This window comes from Periophthalmus magnuspinnatus, chromosome 6 (genome assembly GCF_009829125.3).
Source record: "Periophthalmus magnuspinnatus isolate fPerMag1 chromosome 6, fPerMag1.2.pri, whole genome shotgun sequence".
In the NCBI taxonomy this organism is placed as follows: Eukaryota; Metazoa; Chordata; class Actinopteri; order Gobiiformes; family Gobiidae; genus Periophthalmus; species Periophthalmus magnuspinnatus.
In genome coordinates this window covers 26,155,269-26,182,418 of record NC_047131.1, presented here as the reverse complement: position 1 = coordinate 26,182,418, position 27,150 = coordinate 26,155,269, and the positions used below count along the sequence as shown (strand labels likewise).

Genomic DNA, 27,150 nt, shown 5'->3' with positions numbered 1-27,150 from the left:
ACACACACATTTCATGGATTCTTAAAAGCAACAAATCATAGACCTTATTTCCAAACCTTTCAACATAGATTTAAACTGAACTACTGAAGTCAGTTCTTGTAATTTCAAGACTTTTTGTAAATCATTCCATGTTGAAGGCGCAGAATATTGAAATGCCACTTTACCAGTCTCTGTGCGGACACTTGGGACAGAAAGAAGCTGCAGTTTTGTGATCACAGAGCAGATTTTAGGTACATGTATTCAGTTACTTCCCAACACTGGTGAATAGTACTGGCATGGTGGCAGGACAGTAACAGCATGGTACCTAAGATAACAGAGGATGACTGCATTGTACTCAGCCTATGTGCCTGTGCGTATTAGGCCTAGACCAACATCATACTGCATTATTCTGGACCTTCACAAAGCGCTTGTAAAAACAGACCCCAGCCCACTTTAAATCAGGTTATAAACTGTCAATAAGCCGAATAAACCTCAACTATCTGGCGCCAAAGTCTCCAGTAACCTCCCACTGAAAACTGCACAGTCTCCGCCCAATGGAGGCGTTGACGAAAACTTACTCAGACCAATCGGAAATTACTATGAAACGTTGTAAACAACTTCTACACGTTGTTTGAGGCTTTCTTAGTGGCATCTACAGCAAAAATGTCCATCTGCAGAGCGTGACTTTCTTCGTAAACAGGTGCGTAAAGGCTCTGTCTGTCCCGTTTATGTGTTTTCTCAGTGTCTGGCTCAGGGTTTGTGCGCGTAAGTGAGTGGACGTCGAGTTGTGCGCTCTCGTGACTCAAAACAGAGGAGTGTCTCAAACAGCTGTCATGTATCGTAACAAGCAGGGCCATGGCAGAGGTTTGGGCGCTGTTGTTGCTGCAGCATTCCTCTCCAAATGTAGTTTTAAAGGTCTGCATTAAAAACTGATAAACGCTGCACATTCACCTCTACGCGCACAAGAGCGATAGCTGTGTTTGCCCTTCATGCTTTTTTTCTATTATTAAAACAGACCAAAGATTGCATTTTTAGTGGATGTCAGTGATGTGGGGGGCGTATTGTGTTGGATTAGTTTATAAAAGAGTTTAAGCTGCATTGAAGTCTATACTAATCTCAGGTCTATGAGGTGTTGAGTAAAGTCTTTATTGTAATTCTTAGAGCATTTTACCTATAGTCAACCTACATTTTGCCACACTACACTTCACTTTTTGCCTACCTGAGTAAAGGAGCACAGGTTGACTCAGTTGTTTCAGTTTTTTTCTGTCAGCATAATCATTTGTCAAAGGTTGTGAAATGAGGTTGATGTCAAGTGATGTATAAAATGTTATTCTGATTAATGTGAATATCAAAGTAATAGAGGAAAGTGATTTTTCAAAAAAAGAATGTCTGTATATGAACCTTCATTGACAGTACAGTACAGTAAAGACATGGACATGATTGTATTGAGACATTTGTTCCTTAAGTTCTGTAAATAGTGGCTATTTTAATTACTGTGATGTCTGTTTGCTCGTTTGTTTAAATCATGCTACTTTAAGTGTGAATATATTTCTGTTTTCTTTGTGTTAAGTTTTGCCATTGGTGTAAATGTTGATAGTTCCTGTTTTTGTCATGATGCAGGTTGTTGTTTCTCTCTATTTCCCTTGTTTTTGATTCATTTCATATGTTTTAACAAAGTGTTTGACTAATCTTGGTCTATTTACCTCAGTAGTGTTTAAAATCATACATGTATTGTTGGCCTGTCTGTCTGTGACGATGCTATAAAGTGTAACAGCCGCTCATAGGCCTGAAACGGTCTTGACTTGGAGCGGATGTGGGTATGTTTCTGTGGAACATCAACATCTGGCTGTTCCTTCAGTCTGTACACCCACCCGCCCTGCAGCGGAGGGAGGAGCTGACGAGGGGAGGGGGCTTCCTGCTCTGTGCGTGAGCTGAACTTTTGGCAGAAAAATGGGAGGGCGGCTTTGTAATTATTTTTCACTGTAAATTTAACTTTAATCTTGGTTAGAGGATCAGGTTCTTCTGATGGCATAATATCATTTTTGCTATAACCAAAAACTGTTCTCAACTTTGAGGATCATTATTTCAACATAAAATACTCTAGAAGTATAAAGTAGTGATACCAGACATTATAAGAGTATGTTTCTGGTCTAAACAAGCCTATTTTGCAAGTTAAGGACAAAACACTTAAAATATCAGGAGAAAAACAAAAGCAGGAGTTGGAAATCAATGTTGGAATGATGTTATATTGTTAATATAGTTCCATATTAACGCGTTAACAGTTCGCTCACAGTGAATCAAGACAGCATGAGAAGGCCCACCTCTGCAAAACATATGTTGAAATGTTGTCAGTGTCAATCAAGCTTGTTGAGATTCTGATCTATAGAATCCGCTGCTGCCATTACTCTGTGGAGATAAGACAAAGAGGAGCCTGTCCATGTCAACCGCCACAGAAACTCTTCAATAATGAAGTTGATTTCTGTTCAGTTATGTTTCATGGACTTACATGAAATGTACTGTCAGGTCATTTTAATTCTTATTTAGATCGTTACTACAGTTTGATGTACTCTGTGAAAAATGATGACCCTATAACACGCCTGAAGACAAACACATCATTTTGTCATTCACAGAGAAAAGAGATCGTTTGAAATTTCACGCCTCGTCTTTATTACTGCTGATATTTCAAAGCACTTTCTCCTGAATCTGAAACTGACACGCTTGATTGTAATCTCAAGTGTGTGACACACCAGATGATTTGTGTTTGTTTTCACAGTAACCAAAGCATGATGTCATCACTTCCTGTAGCACATCGCACGCATGTTCATTTAAAGCCCAAGAGCTATTTTATCAGGTTGTTCTAACTCTCTCTTTTAGGGGGATGGGGGGTTGATAGTACATCAAAATAAATGTGTAAATGTCAAAATATACAAAAAAAAAAAAAAATACAATGTGGATCCTAGAAGGAGCCCAAATAACCCTTTCTTTGCATAGGTTTAGAATACATTTCAAAAGCTTCAGCCATGTCTCCAGTGTCATGGGCTGTTGTGCATATTCTAACAATAATTTTGTATTATAATGTTGTAATACAGTTCACAGATGTGGAAGCTTGGGTTTTGTGACATTATTTTTTAAATATTCACTGGTGATTCACTCAGGGGCAATATTGTGATTTTTAAACATAGTAATTATGAGCACACTAAATGACAGGGTGAAATAAATGTCCTTTAGAGTTACAGTTACAGTGCAAAAGTTACACTTTTAAACGCATCTGCAGAATAATTATAAACAAGCCATTTTTGAATCAATCTAATTGAAAAAGTGGTTTAGTTATCCTTTTAAATTAATGAATCCTTTTAACTCAAACATGTGTTAAAATGTTGTATTGTGACTATAATTCAGAGATGTATTTTTATGTATTTATAAGATGCCCCTGTGCTAAAACTAACTAAATACTGTTACATGGCCAGTTGATTATGTGTTCAATATTGTACTTTATTTCTGTGAAAACAGTGCTAACTTGTTTGGACTCTGTTGTTGAGCTCAGTCGAGCAGAACGTCAGAACATCTTTTTATGGCAGTACATACAGTAAGCTGTGCATGACTGTGTGGCCTTTGATGTGTCTATCAGCTGCTCATACCACACACTTGTGCTGCAGAATTCCCCTGAGTGTTTTCGTCACGCCGAGTCAATGCATTTCCCAAAAGAGCTCTTATATTCTCACTCCTACATATTCTCGTTGTAAGTAACATAACACTATGTCTCTTTAAGTCATGTAGACGTAAAAACAGTGGCACCAGTTTGTCTGCATCACGTGATCCATGACAAGTTCTTTATTGTTGTATTACAAAAACACCCTCTTAAATGATCAAACTGAACATTTATTGAATTGTTTAGTTTATTTATCAGAAGAGTCCTATAGCAACTAATAATTCCAAAGTGTAACTGACAGTGATGTGTAGTACATAGTAAAACATTGACCTCTAGTGGCTGTATTATGTCATAACAAGTGGAACCGCGCTGTAAAATGAACTGACTGTAATGTAATGTTCTGTATGTTTTAGTCTGTGCTTTATGACTGTCATGTAATGTTCTGTATGTTTTAGTCTGTGCTTTATGACTGTCATGTAATGTTCTGTATGTTTTAGTCTGTGCTTTATGACTGTCATGTAATGTTCTGTATGTTTTAGTCTGTGCTTTATGACTGTCATGTACACTTTTAGTCTGTGCTTTATGTGCAGTGTTGGGGGTCAAATGTCCAAATAGAGGCATTGTGTTTAGATGATCATTTTCTGGCAGTACATTTCATGGTGCATTGTAATAATGTTTATTTTCAGGCATTGTTATCTTGTTTGGAAGATTTGATGACTTACTGTACATAGGCAACCAACGTAATTAGTTTAATTTATTTTGTAGGTGAATAGATCAATATAGGTTCGTTGTTTATGTAAATCAAATATACTAATGATTTACTGATAATATATTATATAATAATATAATGGGGGCATAGTCAATGACAATGTGACAAGTTAGTTCATAGTACCTAAACTTTTTACATTTGGATTGCGCATGAGATTCCTACTAATGTCCACTAGAGAGCAGTATAGACTTAGACGTTCACATTTGAGTTGACACCTCGTTTGATTTAGAGGGAAATAGTAGGACAATGACGTTGCTTTGTTTCCTTCCCAAAGAAGAAAACTATTTTGGCGTTACACTGTCATTTAATGTCCCTTTAAAGGTGCTACTTTATTTTTACTCCCTTAAAAACTTGAAAACATAACTAGTTCATTTCAAGCAGTTTGCAGTTATTCCTAATTTACCTTTTGAATTCTGACAATCCTAATTATGCACCACTATGAGTTTATTATTATTACTTTTCACAACTTTCAGAGATCAGGGCAAAGTTTTGTCATCACGAGAATGTATATATTAAAAAAAAGAATTCAAATTAAAAGTCAAATGTTATGCCCTCACAGAGCCTCATACAGCCCCATGCATGTTCAGACTGTAACCTTCTGCTCTAGAATACATTAGTGTATTTGAACAGATGATGAGAATCTGCTGGGACATAGTGTGTGGACCATGCCTCTAGTGTGACTGGCTTGTATCAGGAATGTGAGGGGGGCTATCTTAGGGCAGGAAACAGCCTTAACATGCTACACTCCTGTGCTTCTTTGAAATCAAGCGCCTTGGCTTTCAGCATAGGTCTGGGTGACCTCTGACCCTGACCTGGACTTGGAAGTTTACATTAGAAGTATAAGCAATCTAGAGTGTGTCTGGCAGACAGGATGGAAGTGGATTAGATCATGGGAAAGTTTGTGCAATAAATTCATTGTCATATGATAAAACAAATTGCCACTGTATTGTTTTTATTGTGATGTAACTCCATTATGGGATTAACACAGTGCCTGTAAATGACTTGCTTCATTTTTTGGTTTAGTTAGTAGCCAGTTGGTTTTGGTCCAGTTTACTTAAATATTCTGTACCTGCAGATTGCCTTAAAAACATCAAAGACAGAACTAGTTCATTTTAAACATTTTGCACTGCTCCAAAGTTATTTCTCACCTTATTCATTCTCATGCAATTATTCACTGCAATGAGTTTATAAAGGCTTTTCTATCTGCTATCTACTATCAGAGAAACAAAACAGAGTTTTGCCATGACGATAAAGCTAACAACAACTTGCATGTCAATCCACAGTTCTTGATTATCTGATAATAAGACGCTTTATAAAGACTCTGTAAGATGCAGACAGCACACAGCGGATTTATTTTAACCTCAAGAGCTGAATACAATATATCTGTACTCGGCCAAATACATGGAGGAGATCAGACATAGGCCTTTAATAAACCAGTAATAATTCCACTTGGACATGGTAAAGACAGAGACTGGCCCGTGCTTACTCTTGGGTTGGACATTGCACTCGGTTTGATCTTTAAAGTATTTGTTCTTTAAAGCCATTATTAAACCTGACGTAACAGTTAAGACCATACCATGGCCTGCAAAACCTAAAAGCTTTGGTTCAGTCTCACTCTAGACCTGTTCAGTGGTGGAACATAATGCAGTAAAAGTAAAACTACTTTAAGTGTCTGTACTTAAGTACATTTTAAAACGGAAAGTTTTTACTTTTACTTCACTACATTTTGAGAGCAGGTATCTGTACTTGTTAATCCACAAAAGGACACAAAAGTACTTTTTTATTATTTTTTTTATTGTCTGAGATCTGCTGAAAAGACTAAATGGTTTATTTTTAACACGTTATTTTTACTTGAGTGTTTTTTTCTGCTGTTTTAGAAGTGGTGTAGAAGTACTCAATTTTGTTACAAGTCACAAAATTGAGTACTTCTTCCACCTTTGGACCTGTTTGTGTACTGCTTCAATGTAGTAATCTTAGTTCCAAATTCACTGTTGGTACTTGGTTTCCTCTATTTATATTTCCTCATACATTAATTGTGACAGATATATTGGAGCGTTAAAGGCCTTATATTAAACAAAATTGATTCTTGTGATTTTTAGGCCATGTGAGAACAAAAATATACCTAGAGTTGTGTTTTGTTTCATTCACACATGTTTGAGTAAGACTTTTTTTTAGTATGTCTATATTTCCAAGTCTCAAAATGCTCTGTTCTGTTTTCCATGTTAACAGCTACCGTTTACCTTGTGATTAGTAGAGATTAGCGATTCCAGGACTGAAAGTATTCAAATGATTCTAGTGAAGGCGTATGGTCACATAAATGGTCACATTTTTCTATAGCACTTTTCTACCTTCAAGGCACTCAAAGCGCTTTACAACAAGGAACCACTCACCCATTCACACACACATTCACACACACATTCACACACCAGTGGGCACAGACACTGAGGGCAAGGTGGGTTAAGTGTCTTGCCCAAGGACACAACGACAGCATTCATCTGTGTGAGTTAGAATCGCACCGCCAACCTACGGATCAGTGGATCTGACTGCTCAACCAATGATGTTTATGTCGAGAGCGGGATGGAGTTTAAAAACCCACTGGCACACTACATGACATCACAAGGTGGTACAAAGTGCTGTCTGTTTGAGAGAAGAACATGCAGGGTTTGTGAATGAAACAAAACACAACTCCGGGTACATTTGTGATGAGGAAACAACATTATAACATAGATCCTAAAATACATTATATGGGCCCTTTAAATATGTGACATTTCACCTACTTCTTTCCCTATAATATCGCACTGCTCTTGAATATATCTCCTCACTGAGACTTCACAAACACTGATCAGAAGTAAAGGCGCCCAATTAGAGACAGAGCAGCCTATTCAGCACGCTCCACACTGTAGGAAGGATGTAGTTTTCTGACACTCTCAAATCGAACCCCACGGAGCACAGAACTGAGCCATATTGTCGCCTGATGTTATCCCTTCATTTTGTGCTCTGAATCTCGCTCTGTAATGTGGTATAGAGGCCCGGGATGGTTGGGAGTCAATCAGAGGTTACTGGCGCTGTGTGTGCGAGCAACTGTCTGGGTGAAGGTTTTTGTGGTAAAGGTAATTGAAAGTAAACTTCCCTCCGTGAAGGGCTGAAGTGAAAGGTGAGCTGTGTGGATGATGGTGCTCTATAGGCAATCTCCAATGTACTGAGGTTTGACTGTGAATGCTGTAGCGATAGTCAGAAATATTGTGACGAATGTATTTGACTGCATCCTCTTTGAGTGAAGTCTGTCCTCCTTGTAAGGTAAACAGCTTTGGCCTCTTGTTGTGCTGCAGGACTTGCGGCTAATTGGCCTTTCCTCCTGTGACTTGTCAGGTTTAGATGAATGAGTTTGTTTGTAAGCCCTGTGGCCCTAACCTGCCTAATTAGAGTAAATAAATCCAGCTGATTGGTTTAAGGTCACCATACAAGTCCTTCTCCCCAAGAAACTCAGTCAAGACACCTCCACTTTGTGTTTTATGTACCTCTATCACTTTGACTTGTTTCTTCTGTGTGTAACAGTGACAAATATCTTTGCTTTGTATTATTAACAGTGAGAGAATTTCCTGTCCAGACTGTAGTGGCATTTACTGATGGAGCTCCAATGACTTGATCCTTTAGCTGTGACCATCAGTAAGACAAGTTTTATCCAATCATAGCAAAGGCTTATATGATGCAACCAAGCAACAAACATCTGTCTACTTAAGGAGATTTACTTTTTTGTGCAAGTTCTAATGTTGTAACTTCCTGCATACTGCACTTCCTAAATTCTCCCCTTGACCATTAAATGCATTATATAGAAATATAGGGCAGAGGTCAGCCATGCTTTGTGTGACCTCAGTGAGCATAGCTGCAAGTTTATTTGCATTGTCCATATGTGTGTGAGGTCTTTAGGGGAGTGTGGTGGGACAGCAGACATGGGTCCGAGCTCAGGGGTACCCCAGGCCCCAGAATTCCCCCAAGCAGCATCCAGCACAGAGGAACAACTATGGCCTTTGTTGGTCACCCCATGGATCTCACACACAGTTAATATAGACTTTTCCCACTGGCTCTGCCAAGAGTCTGAAGTCATTTAATGAAGTGGTGGCTGAGTTTAGAAGGAGCCAGTGTGCTGCAGCGCGCACTGACAGAATGGAAAATGTCTGTGTTACACAGCAAAAGGACGAGTGACAAAAGGATTGTGTTCTGATACTCACCTTTGACAACAAAGCACAGGAGCACTAGTGCACTTGTGATCATTAGAATGAGATGGATGTGGAAGGCTAGTTGAATTATTGGACTCACCGTCCCATTATGGGACCTACACTATCTTACATTATGTAATAATAGTTTGCATCACTGCAAGTCATGTGCTGGTGTGAAGAGCATTTAGGAAAGAACAACATTCAATCATTTTGATGGATCCAGTGGGTTTTTTGTCATATCTAAATGCTGTGTTTTGTTTGTGTGTGTTCAGTACTGCTGGGTATTTGTTTTAAAACTTCTTTTCATAAATTAGAATTGTAATGTAAATAAAAGCCCAACCAGCTGCAAGCTCTTTTTAATAACCATGTTTGAATGTATTGTCCCTACTAAACAAATAAAAAGGAGAAACTTGTCAACTTTTTCTTTGCCATAATTTCCACTGGCACCACTAACAGAACACCTTATTTCAAACTCTCTCTAATTGTGTAATTGTTTTGAGTGCTCTTTGTTGTCCTGCCTTTGTTCCTTCACTTCATTTATCAGAGTAAAACTTCACCTTTCATGTCCATTTTCACGGCTGTCTCCTTATCCACTTGTGCTGTGAATGGACAGTATCTCTGTATGTATTAGCTGCTATTCATCCGGCTGCCTTTTCATCTATGGGCAGATTGCGCTCTGTTTTGGTGCCCAATTGTGCAGCTGTCAGTTATTTTGAAAACTCTCGAGTGTCATTTGCCTCAAAATTCCATCTCTTTCAATTTGCCTGCGTCTTATTGTATGGCTCCTCTAGCGTACATCTCATTGAGCGCGCATCAGTGGGCATTCTTCTCCTCTCCCCAAAGCACTTTTTCATAGCTGCCATAAGCCTCCCTTTTTAAATCCACGGACAATGTGTTTTTGTCCATGGTCGTCCTCCTTTTCAGTGGAGAATGCAGGGATTCTCTGTCCTCTCCTGCTCCAGGCCCTCCCTCTCTCATTTTGGGAGTTCATTTGGGGGTACCCGCTTGCCTCGAAACTCAATTGTCTCTTGGTAATGAAGCATGATCAAAGGTACCAAAATGAAACGTAATAATTTGTGGCATGGAGCACGTGGCTAGCGGTTGACCTGACTGCGATAGCTTAGACAACAATGAGCGTGTCCAGCCAGCACCACTTGTCCTGCTCTGGTCCAGCAGTCCCCTTGTTCTCCCCTGCTCTGTCCTCCTCTTGCTGCTATTCACAGTCACTTGATGCTGAAGGCTCGCTGTGATCAGAGACATGCCACAACATCTCTTTGGGAAACAAGACAAACTGTCTCCTGGTCTCTGTGTCTTTTTGTGATTCTTTGACTCTAAATCTACTGCCTTTTCAGACTGAGCCAATTGTTTGTCAGGTAAAAGTGAAGAAGTTATTTTCTTCTTGGCACACAGATTTGGAAACGCTAGCATTAAATTTATACTTGAACAATGCTGTTTTCTGAAGTTATTGCTTGAATAGTTTCACCAAAGAGAATACATGAAACGTAGCATTAACTTTTGAATTGAATCTAACCATGTTGCATTTATTCAAGTACACATTTTTATTGCTCAAAAACATGCATTCTACTTCTAGACCTGTCACAATCGCACATTTTGAAGCACCATATATTGCTACAGAGAAATATTGTGATAAACGATGATATTCAGACTACTTTACGCCAATGCAAGTAATCCCAGTAAAGCAGTTTTAAAGAGATTCAGTAAAAGACATGAGCTGAAATAAATAGCAGAAGGTACCAATAGTTAGCCATAAAAGGGACTAATTCCACCCCTCCACAGCTCAACTCTTATCAACAAAACTGACCCAAATTTTGCAAAGAAAATGTATTAACGATAAATATTGATAACGATAAGTTGATGTAGTGATTCTTGTGACAGGCCTAGCCACCTCTCCACAGATCTGACCTCTAACTTGACCTGATGTTGTCACCTGCTTGCCTCCATGAAGATAAACATGTTTAATGCCATACTGAGGAATGTTCTAGGCAAAGCAGTTACATCTCTTTAGACACAAGCAGGTGGTAGTTACTCCAGTTCGTGCACCTTTAGGAACTTTACCTCACTTAAAAGCCCGGTTAGTAAAATGAGCTTTGTGTCTCAAACCCTTTTGACCTTGACCTTCTTCAGACCTGTTGTGTTAGGCCTGACAGCAGCATGTACCTGACAGGGCCTGCAGCTCCATGTTGTCTCTCTCTGGCTGCTTGTCTGGCCGGCCTTTCCCATGACTAATGATGTGGTGTGGACGTCGGAGGTGGAGGATGGCAGCGGAGACTCGGAGGCTGAGCATGAGGAACAGAGAGGCAATTGATGCTCAGAGCGACCGCTCCAGGTTCTGACGCAGAGAGTGGCTGTGTGTCTGGGTTTATGTACATTGCCGTCTATAAGCTCATGTGTACGTGACTCCACAAATACAGCCAAATGTGTTTGTAAATAGAAAGAGACAATCATGTAATCTTGAACTATTACTTCCTGATTGCACACATCCTGCTTTTTGACTTTTTGCCAAACATAATGTGTTGCCGTTTTAAATATCCCCGTGAATGTTTTTGGGACATTTTTCATGGACATCATGTGGCGTGGGTGGGAGCTCTAAAAGTCCATGTGGAAAACTTTGGTTTGTGGGCACAAGATTACATAACAGAATAGTGTATTTGGTGAAGCCGTGGTTCACATTTTTTCTACCTGCATAGAATATCAGTTTGTCTTGACATGTCGGTTTGGGTAAGGAATGGGATCCAAAATTCCTAGATTACATCCTGACATTTATTTATACATGATCTGTTTCTCTATAAATGAGTGAACAATATCGCCTTGCACTTTCGAAATGACAAGCCCCTTGTCATGGACTGACGATGTTAGTCAGCTTAAGTTGCTGAAATGATACATTTTATAAATAACCCCATCCGGTTTGGGTTAAATTAAAGACACAGATAACTTTGCAAAACTTTATGGTAGCATGCTATTACAGACCTGGTAATATTGCAATGAAACATTAATCAAAGCAATGTGCAGTGTAAGCAAGTGTTTTGTGAATGTTCCGGTAACTCCAGGGGCACACGTGTCTGAGCTGGACAGTGACTGAGGACAGAGACACAACAGAGCGATAGAGAGTCTTACTGTAAGCGTGCTCTGAGTGTGCCAGTTCTCCAGTTTGGTGGTCTTCTTCTGAAGGTTGTTAATTAGTGCAGAATGTAGACTCCAGTCCCACTGCCAGCTCTGCTGAAAAGAGGAAAGGGAGAACGAGGGGGAAACCGTGGGGCTGCCAAGAAGCAGGAATTTGTGATAGGTTTGAGAGTGCTTCCAAATGCCTCCTGACCTGTGTGTCTGCAGTGTGCCTCTGTTCTTACAGACAGTCAATAGAAGCACATAGCTGCTGCTTCAGATGGTACGGTCATTCTTCATTCTGCATCATGACTTAATAAACACACCATGAAATATGAAGACTCCTTTACTGTCAGTTAATGCACTTGCTGTTACCAAATTACAAGTACATCATTGTAAAATGTATGTTTTATTTGTGTTTTTTAAAGATAAAGAGGTTCTACACAGTTTTTCTTTTCAATCCCACAAAAATGGACAGTTAATTTGTAGGGCTACATGTTTTATATTGCAAAAGTTAGTACAAAACATTAGTAAACATCACAACATTTTTTTTGTTCTAAAAGTGTACTCTCAGATATTCCCATGCATGTTCAAATGAAACATTCTAGGAGCTAGACTATATTCCTCTCAAGTTTCTGAAAAGTATTTAAAACAATATATATTTTTTCATAAGGATTGTTTTTGGCTCAGGGGCTCACAGCAGTAGAAAAGGTGAGCTTACTATTATTGTTCACTCTCCGCCACACTCCTGTCCACAGCTTGTTCTGCCTTGCCCGGTCCTGGGAGTCTAGTGCCTGAATGGAAACAGCATTATGTCATCCCAGTTGCACCCTCCCAATCTGGCCACACTGTGGAGCTTTGTGTGCGCTCCTCAGAAGGACTGCAACTGCCCCTATGTAAAGGGGGTGTGAGCAGAACTATTGTTTTCAATGAGTTTGGAAAGTTATTAAAATCAGTGGGTGAATAATTTGTAAAGCGAGTTTCAGATGAAATCTTTATCATTTCCGAGTAGTATTATTTATTTTGGCTATGTGAAATAAAGTTAAGAACCACTTGAGAACTCAATTAAGAGTGAAAAGCTACAAATTGCATATTAAAAGTTGTAATTCGCTTTTGTAGCATAAATTCAGCTAAATTTGCAAATATTAATAGTATTTTTTTCCCATTTATAGTACTGAACTGTCATTTCTCATTTCCTTTACAGTCCTAGTCTAACTCCACTAGTTCTGCCTCCTAACATCTGCTCCCAGCCAGCCACCTGTCTGCTGTCAAATGCAATATTAATGCACGCCATACACTTGATAATTATTTCCCCCTGAATGTAGCCATGTCAAGCTGAATATGCATAACAGGATTGTAAAGAAGCATTTTATTAGCCACGATCACTCTCTTTTCTCTATAAGGTCTTTCTGTGCGTTGAAGTGCTGCGGTCAATGCATGTCTGGGCTCAGCGTGCCTCCATACAGCGCTCGAGTCCCCGTTTCCCAGGAGACACAACAACTGCGTGTGCGAGGAGGGTGGCAGAGGGGCGGCCGGGGGCGGGGGGCGGCTAGGTGGGGTAAGAGATGTGGAGGGGGGTCAGTGGGGGGAGTGGTACATGGGGCTCAAGAGAGGTGGCAGAAGAGATGGAACAAATGTTTTATACAGTTAGACTATTATTTGTTTTCAATAATAACAGTTTGATTAGGTATATACTTCTATACCCTTCTCTGAATGATATTGTCTCTAAGATGGTTAATGTTCAAATCTTTTACCCCTTTTTGCCCCTTTTGTCGAGAAACTTAACCCACGTAGCCCATTCCAATCACGACATGTTCTATTCGTGTCAGACAGACCTTCCAGTTTAAGAAACAGGCATGTTTTTTTTGGCAGCATAGAGAATATGAGGTCAGTGATGCAGGTCTTCAGGTTCAACAGGTGTAAGGATTCTTTGGATGTTTCTTTTATAAGAATGTGGGTTGCTGATACTAAGGTGAAGACTTAGCAGTTTTGATACCACAAGTCAGTAGTGATATTATTATTAAGCATTATCATTGCTTGTTCAAATCAGTATCCAGCTTCGATGCAAGTTTTAGTATCAATGAGTTTTGCATGTATTAAAATAAAAATACATTTGCTCTGGATCATTTGAGAACACTGAAAACAACTACTCAATTGTTACTAATATATTTACAGTCTATATTTGCATTAGAGTTGCTTCCGTTGTTGCTTTGCGCCATAGGGTCTTGATACGGGACAGGGCTGGAGTAATGAGAGGTGCTGCTGAGGAGGGGAGGCCAGGCGGGTGGCACAGTGGTGGGGCCTTCCCTGTGTCCTGCTTCCCCCTTGTCCCTCACGGTCCCTTGTTTGGGCGGACAGCATCTGCAGCCTGCTTTACATGCAAAACACACCCTGCCGAGAGGGCGTCTACACATGGGGCTGAGGGGGACAGAAGAAAAGCATTCCTCAGGCAGCGCTGGGAGAAGAGGGAGGTGGGTCTCTTCAACCTCACTCTATCCAAGCAGAGCTGCCCTCCACACCACCACCACCGCCGCCACACCACCGCCACACCACCGCCACACCACCGCCACACCACCGCCACACCACCAACCATCACATATCAAAACACAAGGGATGCGGTAATGAGGGCTGAATAACTAGACGCGCTCACAATGTTTGGTTTTTTTTGTAGACATTTTTGAAACCAGACTTGGAAAGACATAATTTACTGTTTATGTGTATGTCTTTTCGTATTTACCAACCAACTGTATATTTTTAACTTTTTATTTCAGTATTATGTGTAATCAAGTTACTCCCTTTCTAAAATTGCCTCTGATGTCTGCCATCCCTTTTCATCATTTGCTGCTCTATCACGTCAATGGTGCACTTGGAGTTGGCACTGTTGGATCTTATTGTTACTAGAAGAAAAACATGACGGTAGTGGCCCTATTTTTATAATGTGTTTGATTTGGGGGCTTTCTCTTTTTCCTTCTATTATGCTTTGTGTTAAGTAACTGCACTGGCTGAACAATGTATCCAACATCAACCAGATGTCACGACATGTGAGTCATTGTAGAGTGTGTCCTCTGTGAGTAATTTGTCAAGAAATTTAAATATATCAAATTTATTTTTACACCCATAGTGTCTATTTGGATCATACAAAGAAAAGCTGAACATTCCAACAGTTGTTCAGCAGAGTGATTACTGGAAATTCAGTGGTTCAATGCCAGGAGCATCATTGGACGAGACAGTGCAATGACATTCATCTGGCTTCAGTTTTAAAAGACTCTTTTTTTGTACCAAGATTTAGTTTGTTTTCACACCTGACAGTTTCGACTACTCACTAGCGGGCTTCTTCAGAGTGGTCACATGATGTTACTGTCGTGTCCGGTCAGCTGATTTAAATGAGGAGCTGTCTTTCTATCGGTGGAGGCAGGACAACAAACATCGCCGCCGGCCAGTACTAAAACCTGTTTAAATCAGCTGGCCGGACCAGCAGCATAACCACTTTGAGGAAGACCGCTAGTGAGCAGGCAAAACTGTCAGCTAAACCTTGATCTGAAAAAAAAAACACTTTACCCAACTTACCTACGAATATTCTTGGTGGTTGCTGCAAATGGGCAGATAAGTTTCTGTCACTCAACCCCAGAGAAACTTCAGCTATAGTAGTAGTTTTCCACCAGTGTGGGAAACTTTGAGTCTCCAAAAGGCCTGATATAAATCCAACCCATATCATTTTTATGACATCACTGCATGTGCCAGTCTAATGTATTTCACAAGCTATCAAGCCATGCGATGCAAGTCAACTCAAGTCCAAGTCTGTCTCCAAATTGAATACCAAATTACTTATAAGGAACAGCGCTGATGGCATACACGAAGGACCAATCATTTTTCAGAAGTCTGTGAGCAGTCCAACTTGTCCTAAGGCCCTCAAAACAGTGGCTTGGCTTACAATACAAAGAATTAGTTTCTATCTCACACCCAGTGAAATCATGTCAGTATTATGGAAAAAGTTCAGGAGTCAAGTCAGTAGATTATAGTAGAATGTCTCAGTGCCTGTAACCTGCAGTGTCAATTTGTGGTCACCATTTTTTTATTACATGATGTGTTTTGCCAGTAACTGAGCAGACTTAAATTCCCTCATTGTAGGGATTTGGGATTTCGAGTGACATTTGGTGCTGTTTCGCCTGCTGTCTCCAATGTGCACTGACAGGAAAGTGGAAAGTACATTGGACTTGGTTTTGGTGGCATTTGTGTGTCTAGCCTTGTGTCTGCTGAAACTCTCTGAAACAGACCTAAAATGTTGGCAGATTGAGTTCGTGAAGCCACAAGTAATTTCCCAAAAAGTGTGGGAAGTGTACAGTAAACCAGAAGGTCATAAAGTTAAGAGTATAGCCTTTGTCTGCACAATGACAACTGCTAGATTTACTGACCTTACGTAACAGATGCAAAAAATTGAATATCTGATAACTCATTTAACTGTATTTGAACATAATGTCAAACAATTTTAGACCCTTTTATAGAGCAAAATAGAAAGAATGTACTCACAGGATAACTTAAAAGAGTTGTTGTGACCATTGTATATTGCAATGATTAAATCCATTCATAAATCAACAGAGAAAAGGAAAAATGTGTAGCGATTTTTAGCTAAACCTTTCAATCGTATTCCCAAAATAGTTTTTTTCCTCTCAGTTTTTACAAAGACCCATTGTGAGAAGAAGCTGATGCAGTTCTAATTCCAAATCAAACTTTGATTAACTGCTCAGCTAACTCAGCCCCTCTGCTCCGCGCTGACTTCTGGTGTTTGTCCTTTCCATTCCCACACAAGGAAGCTTCCTCTTTGTGTTTTTTTTCTTTTCCGCCTCACTTGTGAATTGTGTAAGATTACTTTCTCTGTGTAACCAGCGTGTGTAATAATAAACAGAGGAAATGAGGGCTATTGCCTCACTTAATGTTAACATTAGATGTATCGGAGGTAGATTGCTGCTGGATCAGGTTTCAAAGCAGCCGCTGTTACTGGCAACCGTTTACACAGGGGATGAATGGACTGTTTCCATGTCATTATGTCAATCAAATCACCATGTGACCCCAATCCCAAAGACTGTGTATTTTCATTTGCTGCAGGAGAAATCGTCAGGTGATTATTTTGTCCGACCACATACAAGGAACCATACATACACCATATACCAGGAGCCCTACGCAATCAAATACTTCTATCAAGAATATTCAGGACAGTATCTCTTCTATCTTCTGTAATAGGAATTGACTACACAGAACCTTTCATCCAGCTTGTGGCAAATTTAATTCATAGGTTTGTCTTTTGCACACATGATGTCCCTTGGGTCCTTTCTGGATTGTCTACTTTATTGTGCAGAATTGCTGAATCTAAAAGACACAAATAGAATAACAATCCAGACTGGCATCATTGTTGATTAGATGGTTGCAGAGAAACAACTTCATCCACATGCAATAAGTATAAAATTCTCTATAGATTAAACTAGACTCCAGCTTTATTTTCCCCAAACTAAAGGCAACATTTCAAGTATGGGGGCTAAAACTTAACTACTGTTTGACTACCCTCTTTGTTCTCTCTGACTTCTCCAGCAGTTTCTTTCCATCGCCCTCTCATCACTCCCAGAGAGTTTTAGCCGTTCCGAGTTCCACATGGCTCACTAAAAGGAAGAGGCAAACCATTCCATAATTATAAACATTAGAATGACTCCCCTCTTTGTGGAGTTATATACAGTCACCCATACTCTACAGCATTATTTGCTGCTTAGAAGTGAGCATTTCACCATGTTTGAGGTCATACTTGCTCAGCACATATCCTATGATTTGTATACGCACAAATTCTGATATACGTGTGTGTGTGTATGTGTGTGTGTGTGTGTGTGTGTGTGTGGCGGGGCACATCCTTTCATCAGAAAAAGCTCTCAAATGATCATATGTGTTTGATTATGGCAATACCCCCGAAGTGTGGAAACTCCATAAACGCAGCAACAATACATTCTAAGTGTTGTAACATGGACAAAAGTGTTCATTCTTTCATGCTAGTCCACACCATTGGGATGCTTTCACCATATGGCAGTTTACATTGACTGCGTTGAGTTTGTTCTTTGAAATTCGTAGCTTGTAATTGTGGCTCTTCTATATCCGTGTGCGTCTGCAGATGTAGTGCCTTCATCCCATATCCACTTTCTGTATTGTGCTTGTCACCCACACAAACGGCATCATGTGTGGCGAGGGATACCCATAGCAACGTCTATCTTTACATTATGAAAGATGTTGGCTCGTGCTACTGCAGATTTCTGCTTTATTTGAACTCAATATCTTCACTGAACGCCACTGAAATCAGATTTTTCCTTCTACGCTTGAGCAGCTCAGAGGTTTCTCCTGTTTACAGTTGTCAAAAATAGTTTGTCTGCTTTTATCCTTCTCTCTTTTAAGTCACACTTCTCTGACACCAAAGACGAGATGGAAGCCGCAAGTCTTGGCTCCCCTGTAATTTGCCATGTCTCCCCGAACAGAGAGTACGAGCAGATGGAGATTCTCTGTCCATATGTGCACGTGTGGCTGCTTTTTATGCTCTGCGTTATGAAATACACCCAAGATCACTCTCAATTTTGCACTGGCTTCCCCAATGTGAAATGTCATTCAACAACAAAACTGCTCATTATAGCCATTTCCCATGATCTTTTTTCTAGAACCGTAGCAATACACATTCTTCCAACTTATTTCAGTAAAATGTGCATCCTTGGGACCATATACCTACTTATACCTGCTTGAGTCCTCCACACCTCCCTTCTCCACACACAGACTGAAACGCCCCTCAGCAGACGCCCCTGTCCTGCCCCAGCTAGGGCGAGCGGCTGCAGGGCGAGGGGAACAAGAGGCCCCACCGCTGGGCCAGCTGTTGCAGACTCCCCAGCCGCCCTGGGCCCCACATTCCCTCATTCAAGGGAGCTTTGTAGTTCTGACATCTTGGAACAGTTGAGCAGCTCAGCTTCTAATGCTGCTGTAATGGTGAGCGCGGGAGGGGGAGAAGAATGGGACAGGCTTTATGTATGCTTACTTGTTACGCTCCATACAGCTCCGCCCACCCTCACCCTGCACCTCCTCATCTTCAATCTCTACTGTACACCCATTCTTCACAAAGCTAGTCTACGCTTGTGTTTTGCCCCTTCAACAATCACTTTCACCTGTAACTGCGTGTCAGTCATGTTTCTACAGTTTATGTTGCCAGATATAGTTATTTGTATTGCATGCAGTACTTTGATGCCAAAAATTCACTTCAAAAATGTGCTTCACAGTGTTGGACTAAAATACTCCCAGCAGAAACTTTGTACATAAGTTTAAACCTGCATAACTGTATCCTATGAACCTGAGGACATAAGGAACGGATTGCTTAATTGGTCTAATAGAGTCTAAAAGATACGGATTTTGCCAAAGACTCAAGTCGTGTGAATGCCATCAATAAAGTAAACAGCCGTGATCACAGCCACATGCAGCCCTTGTCTTAAGTGTACTTTGTTGTTCACCTAAAGTGGCCTTTTCTTTTATCTGTCGGAACATACTGTAATAACTTAAAGATGAATGTGGCATTAGGGTTTACGTTGTTGAACTCCAGGACATTTGCCAGCCTTGCACTCAATACATCCCCGCAGCAGCATTCAGGAAAGGCCAGTTTTATAAAGTAATAAAGGCAGTTGATCTGAGGTTATGGTATAGCTATGAGAAATCTGTTGATTGCTTTCACTGCACTATTTGTTCAATCCACTTATCCACATACAATCAGTTCAAGTCCTTTTTCCTCTGCTGAAATGCTTCATGGGAAAATCTCACTGCTCAGGTGTTGGGAGGGGTTCACTCACCTACCACAGTTTCGTGCTATAAATACATGCATTTTCAGTTCCATTTCAGTGCCCTTTCAAGAATGCAACAGAATATAATAGGGTTAGCATTTTGAATATCTGAAACAAACAGCGTATTGGTTAAAGGAACTCTCTGGTCAATGACATGCAGACCTTTAGATTCCTCGGAGGACAACTTGCTCAATAGTGGCACTGATGCTGTGGCCCACCATGATAATCTTGGCTTTCAGTTCCATTTCTCTATCATACATGTGCTACATACAGCATATGTTCATTTATTTCAGCATTACGGAGACACAGTTGATTTAATGCACTGTTCTGAGGTAGAGACAGAGGTTGCAGTACCTGTTTGTGACCTTAAGATGGAACTGCTGCATTCATTTTATTGTAATCCTTTCCAGACCAGAGCAGGCCTTTCTTACTGTGCTGCATGTGCCAGCATCTAACAACCTTCTGTGGGATCATCATTGGGAATTGGGAAATCCCTTTTGAATTCTGGATTTAAAACATATTTAATTGTGTTGATTATTTCCCATATTTTGACTGATTGTGATTAGTTTGTTTGGTTTATACATAGTTATACCTGCAAAATCAAATGTTTTACACAAAAATGCTATAAATTGACATTTTATTGCAGCGTACAATAGCAAATAATAAGGGGATAAGACATTAGTAAGTTCTAAAGGGAGTACAGAACAATATAATCAAGCAGTTCGAATTATTATTATTATTGTTTCTATGGTTTTCTCATTATAGCTATGGTCTTTCGTCAAGACAGTTGTGTTTTTTATCATTATCTTTTTGTTTTCTGTACACAAATTCTTTCATTTCTGCCTCCTGTCTGTAAGATAAATGTGTTTGATTTGATTTGTCTCATACACCTGTTCCTATATCCCTTAACGCTCTCAGAATGAGCAGTGAGGAAGCCTTTAGCCACTCTGCTTTTTACTCATCAAATCAGCATCATGGAGCTAAGGGCAGCAGATACAGTTTGCTTCTGCTATGTGGCATTTTTAACAGAACTTGCAGTGATAGTTGTTTGATAGTTTTAGTGGAATTTATAATATCATAGCGAGTACATGTTCCTGCATCCTGCTCTAGGTCATTTGCACCATTTTGAAAGAATCAGTTGAAGAATAAGATTTTTTTATGTATTTATTTATTTATTTTATGTATTATTATTATTATTATTATTATTATTATTATTATTATTATTATTATTATTATTATTATTATTATTATATTTTTGTTGTTATTATTATTATTTTTATTTATTTATTTTACATGAAATAACATTTCAAAGATTATTCTATTCAGGTTTCCATCTTAACATAGACCAAAATTGGTTCATATACACAATAAAAAGCACAATAATCACATTCAAATATATTTCTACTTGAATAAAAAAATAAAAAATAATAAAAGTTTGAATTAATGTTTAAATCTGCATACTTTGAATTTTTTTTAAGAAATGTATTGAGCAGCTTGGTTAACGCGCAGCTCTAGTGCAACAGATAATAGGCCCTTAACAGCTCAGATATAATTAATTGTTTATCTCAAATGATGGACTCGTGCCAAACAAACATATATACTTTATAACCACATGGCAGTGCGGCTTCACCACCTGTATCACTTGTTCCAACTGTAATTAAAGACACACCATAGGAAAGATGCAGTGTTAAACTCATCTTTCATTAAAAACAAGGCAAAGAATCTTTCCATTAAGAACTCAGAAACCTGAAACAAAAGCAGTGAAGAAGTGAGTCACTGGAAAATAACTCAACTATTTATATGAACACAATCAGTAGTGTTTTACCCAAAAATATATTATTGTCTTATACTTTCTCCGGTTGAGAATTTTGACTTTGACTCATGGTGAAACAAAGAATCTTTTTAGACTATGTATTTTTTTTTTTTTTTTTTAGAATGAATGAACAGAACATTTACCTTCAGCTAAAACTTCTTCTAGATAAAGTGATTTGGACAAAGACCATTGGTTTACTGGAGATTAGGCTGTAACAATTAATTTAGTAATCAACCTATATTTCCAATTATTCGACTAGTCAAAAAGTAATTTCTATATTGTCTTTTTAAATCTATTTTTAATCCAAAATAGGGTTAAAAATAGACTGAAGACTTTTAGCCCACCTTCACAAAAGATTCTTTAAAGTTACTCCACTTATATCAGACATTATTTTGTTTTTTGGAGGTGTGGAGCTCTACGAGGTTTTGTGAGTTGTTTGTGGCCAACAGGTGTGCTGCCATCTGGGGACTAACGGCTGCATCAGTAGTCCCTGAAATCTAGAAACCTCCATTGCCAAAATAAAACTGACATTGATGTAAAAGATATTATTACTCAACAAATTGTTATAATATATTTTAAAGGTGCTATATTACCAAAATTGACTCTTGTGAGGCTTAAACCATGTTATCATGTTGTTACCTCCTCAAAAATACACCTGGAGTTGTGTTTTGTTTCATTCACACATGTTTGAGTAACCATTTATTATTCATCTACATCTCTAAAGCTCAAAATGCTCTGTTCCACCTTGTGATGTCATGTAGTTGTAGTTTTCAAGTTAACAGCTACATTTTACCTTTCGTTTAGAGACTAGCAAATCCAGGGCTGAAATTATCCAAGCGATTCTAGTGAAGGTGTAAGGAGTTTAAAACCACAGTGGAGCACTTCCTGTTTTACCACATCACAAGGTGGAACAGGGTGTTTTCAGTTTGACATATGAAATCAGCCTAAATGTGCAGGGTTTGTGTGTTAAACATGTGTGAATGAAACAAAACACAACTCTAGGTCTGTTTGTGATGAAGAAAACATTAAAACAACATAGACGACATATATTATTATTAATGTAAATACGCATTATTATACACTATGTAAAATATGACATACTTTATCCTAAATTATGTTATTGTTCAATACATCTACACACTTTTTGCCTGTTGGATTGCATTCTGTCCATGCATGTTAGTCTAAAATGATGGTAAATACATTTTCAGAGCAGTCTTTGGGCTTATGTCAAGCCAGAGAACTAGTCCCTGGACAGATGTTGATATATTGAGTATATATAATTCACAGTGATGTGTGTATTCCTTTTTGTTTGTTTTTTATCAAGCATTGATAGGCAAAGATGAAACTACAAGTTTTCCCCGACCCCGACAGTAACCACACATTTGAGCAGAACACGCTATGGTCAGCTGCTAACCTCATTGTAGCATCAAAGTTGTTTTAGGTCACATGGTTTTCAACTGCACTGAAATCAGAGTAATCTATCTTTTTCACAGATACCAAAGATGATGTAACTAGCGGCAAATCAAGACTCTTGAGATGCATTTTGTGCTAATTACCATCACCATCATAGGTCAGAAAATATGTAATAGTTTGAGTGTGATGTGTAAATAGCAACAAAGCATTCGTTGACAAGTGGCTAGCAGCAGAATGGAGAGGCTTTGACGCAGGCTGCATGCACATCCTGTTCTTGGTATTCATTTTTTGGAGGATTTCGAGGAATGTCATGCTACTGGTTTGTTGGGCTGTTTTTCAGTTTCCTGTTTAGATTCTGTTTGCATTTCAAATATATTGTATCTAACCATATTTTATATCTGTTATGGTTTACTACATTAAAAGGTTTACTTTGCACAAACTATTTTAATAGAAGACATTGCCATTTGGAATATATTTCATTTCATTCTAATTATGTTTGTGTTCATATAATACGTTACATTATATAGTATGCAAAAAATGACACACTTTATTCCAAATTACATTATTATTCAATACATCTACACGCTTTTTGTCTGTTGGATTGCATTCTGTCCGTGCATGTTAGTCTAAAATGATGGCAAGTGCATTTTCAGTGCAGTCTTTGGGCTTATCTCAAGCTTAGATGGGGTTAAGGTTGAGGTAAGGGGAATTTGTCCTCTGCATTTGATCCATCCATCAGTGCCACTGGAGCAGCCTGTTATGGAGTGGTGATCCAGTACAGAATGCCAAAGCAATAAGTGCATTGTATGGCATTGTATACTGCTCTTCATACATTAGCACGACAAATGCTAATTGTATTTATCCAATTTGTAACATTTAAATGATCTAAATGATAATTTTATTACAGAAACAAATGTTATATCCCATTGCATTACAGAAAAGAAATTGTTCAAGCACCTTTCTTTCTGTACTGGACTATGGAGATATAATACACAAGCAGACTTCAGCCTCTACTTTGAAACTTTTAGACACACTCTTTCACTCAGCCCTTTCATTTCATAAGAGGTGATGAATTTAAAACCCATCACTGTACACTCTATGAAAAAGTAGGTTGGCCATTGCTATCTAATACTAAAAAGTATTTATAAGGGAATACTTATAAATAGACTGCCTGGGTTTCTTTCTTTCTTGTTAAATATTGAAAGGGGAACTTACAATACAAGATCTCATGATTACATAAGTCTAAACACTGAATGCACCAGAACTTCAATAGGAAAAAAGGCTTCACTAAAAAATGGAATATATTTCAAGGACATGCAAAACTGGAAGCATTGGTGGCACTAATGCAATTTAATAATCTGGTGGCAAACATTTATCCTCACACCTGCATCTGTTTTTAATGTTTTAAATGTGCTTATTTGTTTTGTTTGTTTTTGTTGTATGTCTTTGTATTTTAGGCAGGGCACCCATGACAAGGAGAGTCTGTACGCTTTCATGGGGTTCTCTCTGTATAAATAAAGAAAAAATAAAACTACAATTCTGCTGTTGTCCTTAAAATGGTTTAGAATGGCGGTTCTCAATCTGGGAGTGAAATTACATCAGTGGGTCCCCAGATGATATGGGGAAAAATCTTAAATGACGGTTTGACACCTTTCAAATGCTGTTGTAAATGTAGTTTCCTTATGTGCTGGCCACTGAATTAATATTATTTATAAAAATAAAATAAAACATGAACATGAGGCTACGATCATTTTGGAGAGAGACAGTTTTTGGTGTTTTTATGTTGTGCATATGCAGAGGTTGTTCGAATGGGGCTCATGACTGAAAAACACTGATTTGGAGAATTCCCTCTCGTATGAGTGTATTTGGGTGTTCTGTCAAATGTCACATTTTCTTATTCAAGATCAAGATGACTACATGCACTGGTGTTAACATCCAGAAGTGCTTACATTTGACAGTTGGAGTCATTGCCGGGAAAGCTATATGCAAAGACATTATTTCATAAGACAGAGTTTCATTAGATGTTGCTACATATCGTAAAACACTTAAAAACAAGCTGAAGAGAGGAAATGATTTGGAAATACTGTGTTTGTCATGTTCTGTCATGGGAAGTGTCCAATTTCTTGATTATGATGTTAATTATAATGCATAGCACTTCTTTTGCACTTTTCAAGATAATCAAAGATGTTTTACAGTTGAGAAGCACAGAAACATAATTTTTAATGAGGTTTTAAGAAATGTGCTCTTGGATTGATAATGTCTACATTGTCCTGATATTTATTTATATATATACAGACACTGCAAGGATTGTAGCCATGGGCTAATTGCTAGCCACTGTCCCTCATTTGTGCTAACAAACACTCTCATAATACAACAGTGTACAGAGACACTGAGGCAAGTTGGGTGAAGTTTCTTGCCCAAGGACACAACAACAGTATGCACTACAGACACTGTCGCCCCATTAAGTTGCCTGGTATTCCCAGTGGCTTCCCATCCAAACACTAACTGGGGCCTAACTCAACAAGTCTCATAGAACGTCGTAATCTGCAGTAGTAGTAGTACAAGGAGAGATTGTTTTGGTGTATTCATGTGAGTGAGAAACAAGGTAGGTTCCAGTATTGTGTGCTTTTTTATTGGTTGTCAGAGGAAAGCTGTGAGTCACTGCTGAGTAAAGGAGGTGATATGTGTGGACAGGAAAGCGGCTTGATCAACACAGGGATTAGAGTAGATTATGTATTTCTACTGTATATCCAACTTGGTATGTGTGGACGATATAAAATATATATCCACTGCAATGCAACTGGAAAAGGTCATGACATTTCAATAGCATGAACACTTTTGTTCTTAGTAAAGCTTTGAGAAAGTTGGCAGCTTAAATTTAAAACATGAAGAAGTTTCTTTGATGAAAATTATAGTAGGATGCTTTACCTTTGTCTGTATCCACAGAATGCTCAAAGTTGTGTTTTGCTGGACCAACACATCGTGTTGGTGCAGCCCATATAAAAAGCTGTTAAGCGTGTATTTAAGACATGGTTTAAATCATTTTAAAGTAACTGATTTGGTGGTGTGTGATCAGCTCATCATTAGTACATGCTGAGTGGGTGATGCAGGGCCTGGGTCTTTAGAGGCTTCTCTCTTCTCGACTCAGATTTTGGGACCATCTGCCGTCCCGGGGCAGGGGCTGTGTGTGGACCTTGTCACTGTGTGTCTGCTGTGGCCAGCATCATTTGACTTGTGCTCTCAAGGTCATGACCCTCCGCTCATTTCCTTCCAGGCGGTCATTCTGACAGCAGGGTTAAGTTTATCTGATACCCTTGGATGAGTGCTACTTGAAAGTGCTAAGTTTCTAGACCCAGGACCCGCTTCTTTGATACTTCGGTTTCTGTTATGACCCTGGTGCATCCATATTGGCCATTTGTCCATCTGGACAGAGCCACACACAGACTCCCCTTTATAGCGACTTCTCAGCAGAATGGGAAGTTCTGTGTTTACTTTATACAGTTTCTTCTGTTTCTATTTTATCCTTTATGTATTTTGACACAACAGGGGTAAAACATTTATGAAAGTACCAATTTATTTGTTATTATCTTTTATATTTAGCAGCTTTACACCAAATCAACAGCTAATACTAAAATGTAATAATTCTAAGATTATAATTGTCAAATATTTGGACGATTTATTTTGTGCGACCTTTCAAGAAAGTAGCTCTCCCCTGAGAGCTGCCCTGGAATTTGCTGCATGTTTGAAGCGAGTGCAGCCGGCTGCTTTCACAGGCCTGTGGAATCTTTCAGTGGTCCTTGGTGCCAGGATCAGGGCATCAGGTGTCGGTGCAGCCCCAGGATCCTCTTATCTGGCGGCCCATGAGGTTATCGAGGAATGTCCAAACCTCTTAGCTTTACTAGACTGTTTTTTTTTTTAATCCAAGAAGTAAGTAAGATGTTTTATTTCATTTAAACACTGTTTTGCATTTTTGAATAGTTTTTTTGTGTGTTTGACTTGATGAGGACTTGGCTCTAAAGGCAGTCAGCTGGTGTCTATAGCAGAGTGCAAGGCCGACTGCAGCATCCCACTCTCAGAACTCTCCCCCCTCCAAGATAGACAGGGCACTAGAGGCATTACATTCAGTTCCTTCATTTTTGCTCATGTGAATAATGCAGAGGGACTGAAAAAGGCAGATTGCAAATCTTAACCCAACACTGGAGAGGTTCCTGTTTACAAATCCCTTGTTGTTGAAAAAGACAGAGATTTTTTGCCCTCCCAAAACAAAGACACACCTTGTTAGCTTTCATAGTCATTTGTCTAATGTGGTGTGAACTGAACCAGCACTCACCAAAAATGCAAAGCTCTGT

The 27,150-nt window shown here is 39.0% G+C and overlaps 1 long non-coding RNA gene across 1 annotated transcript in view; it reads left to right on the top strand.

Annotated features, from left to right (window-relative positions):
* The first annotated feature begins 544 nt into the window (after positions 1–544).
* LOC129456347 (uncharacterized) overlaps positions 545–27,150 on the top strand; it is a 71,047-nt gene continuing 44,441 nt past the window's right edge. Inside the window, exon 1 of the long non-coding RNA XR_008648722.1 lies at positions 545–679. This is a non-coding gene — a long non-coding RNA (uncharacterized LOC129456347). The remainder of the gene's footprint in view (positions 680–27,150) is intronic.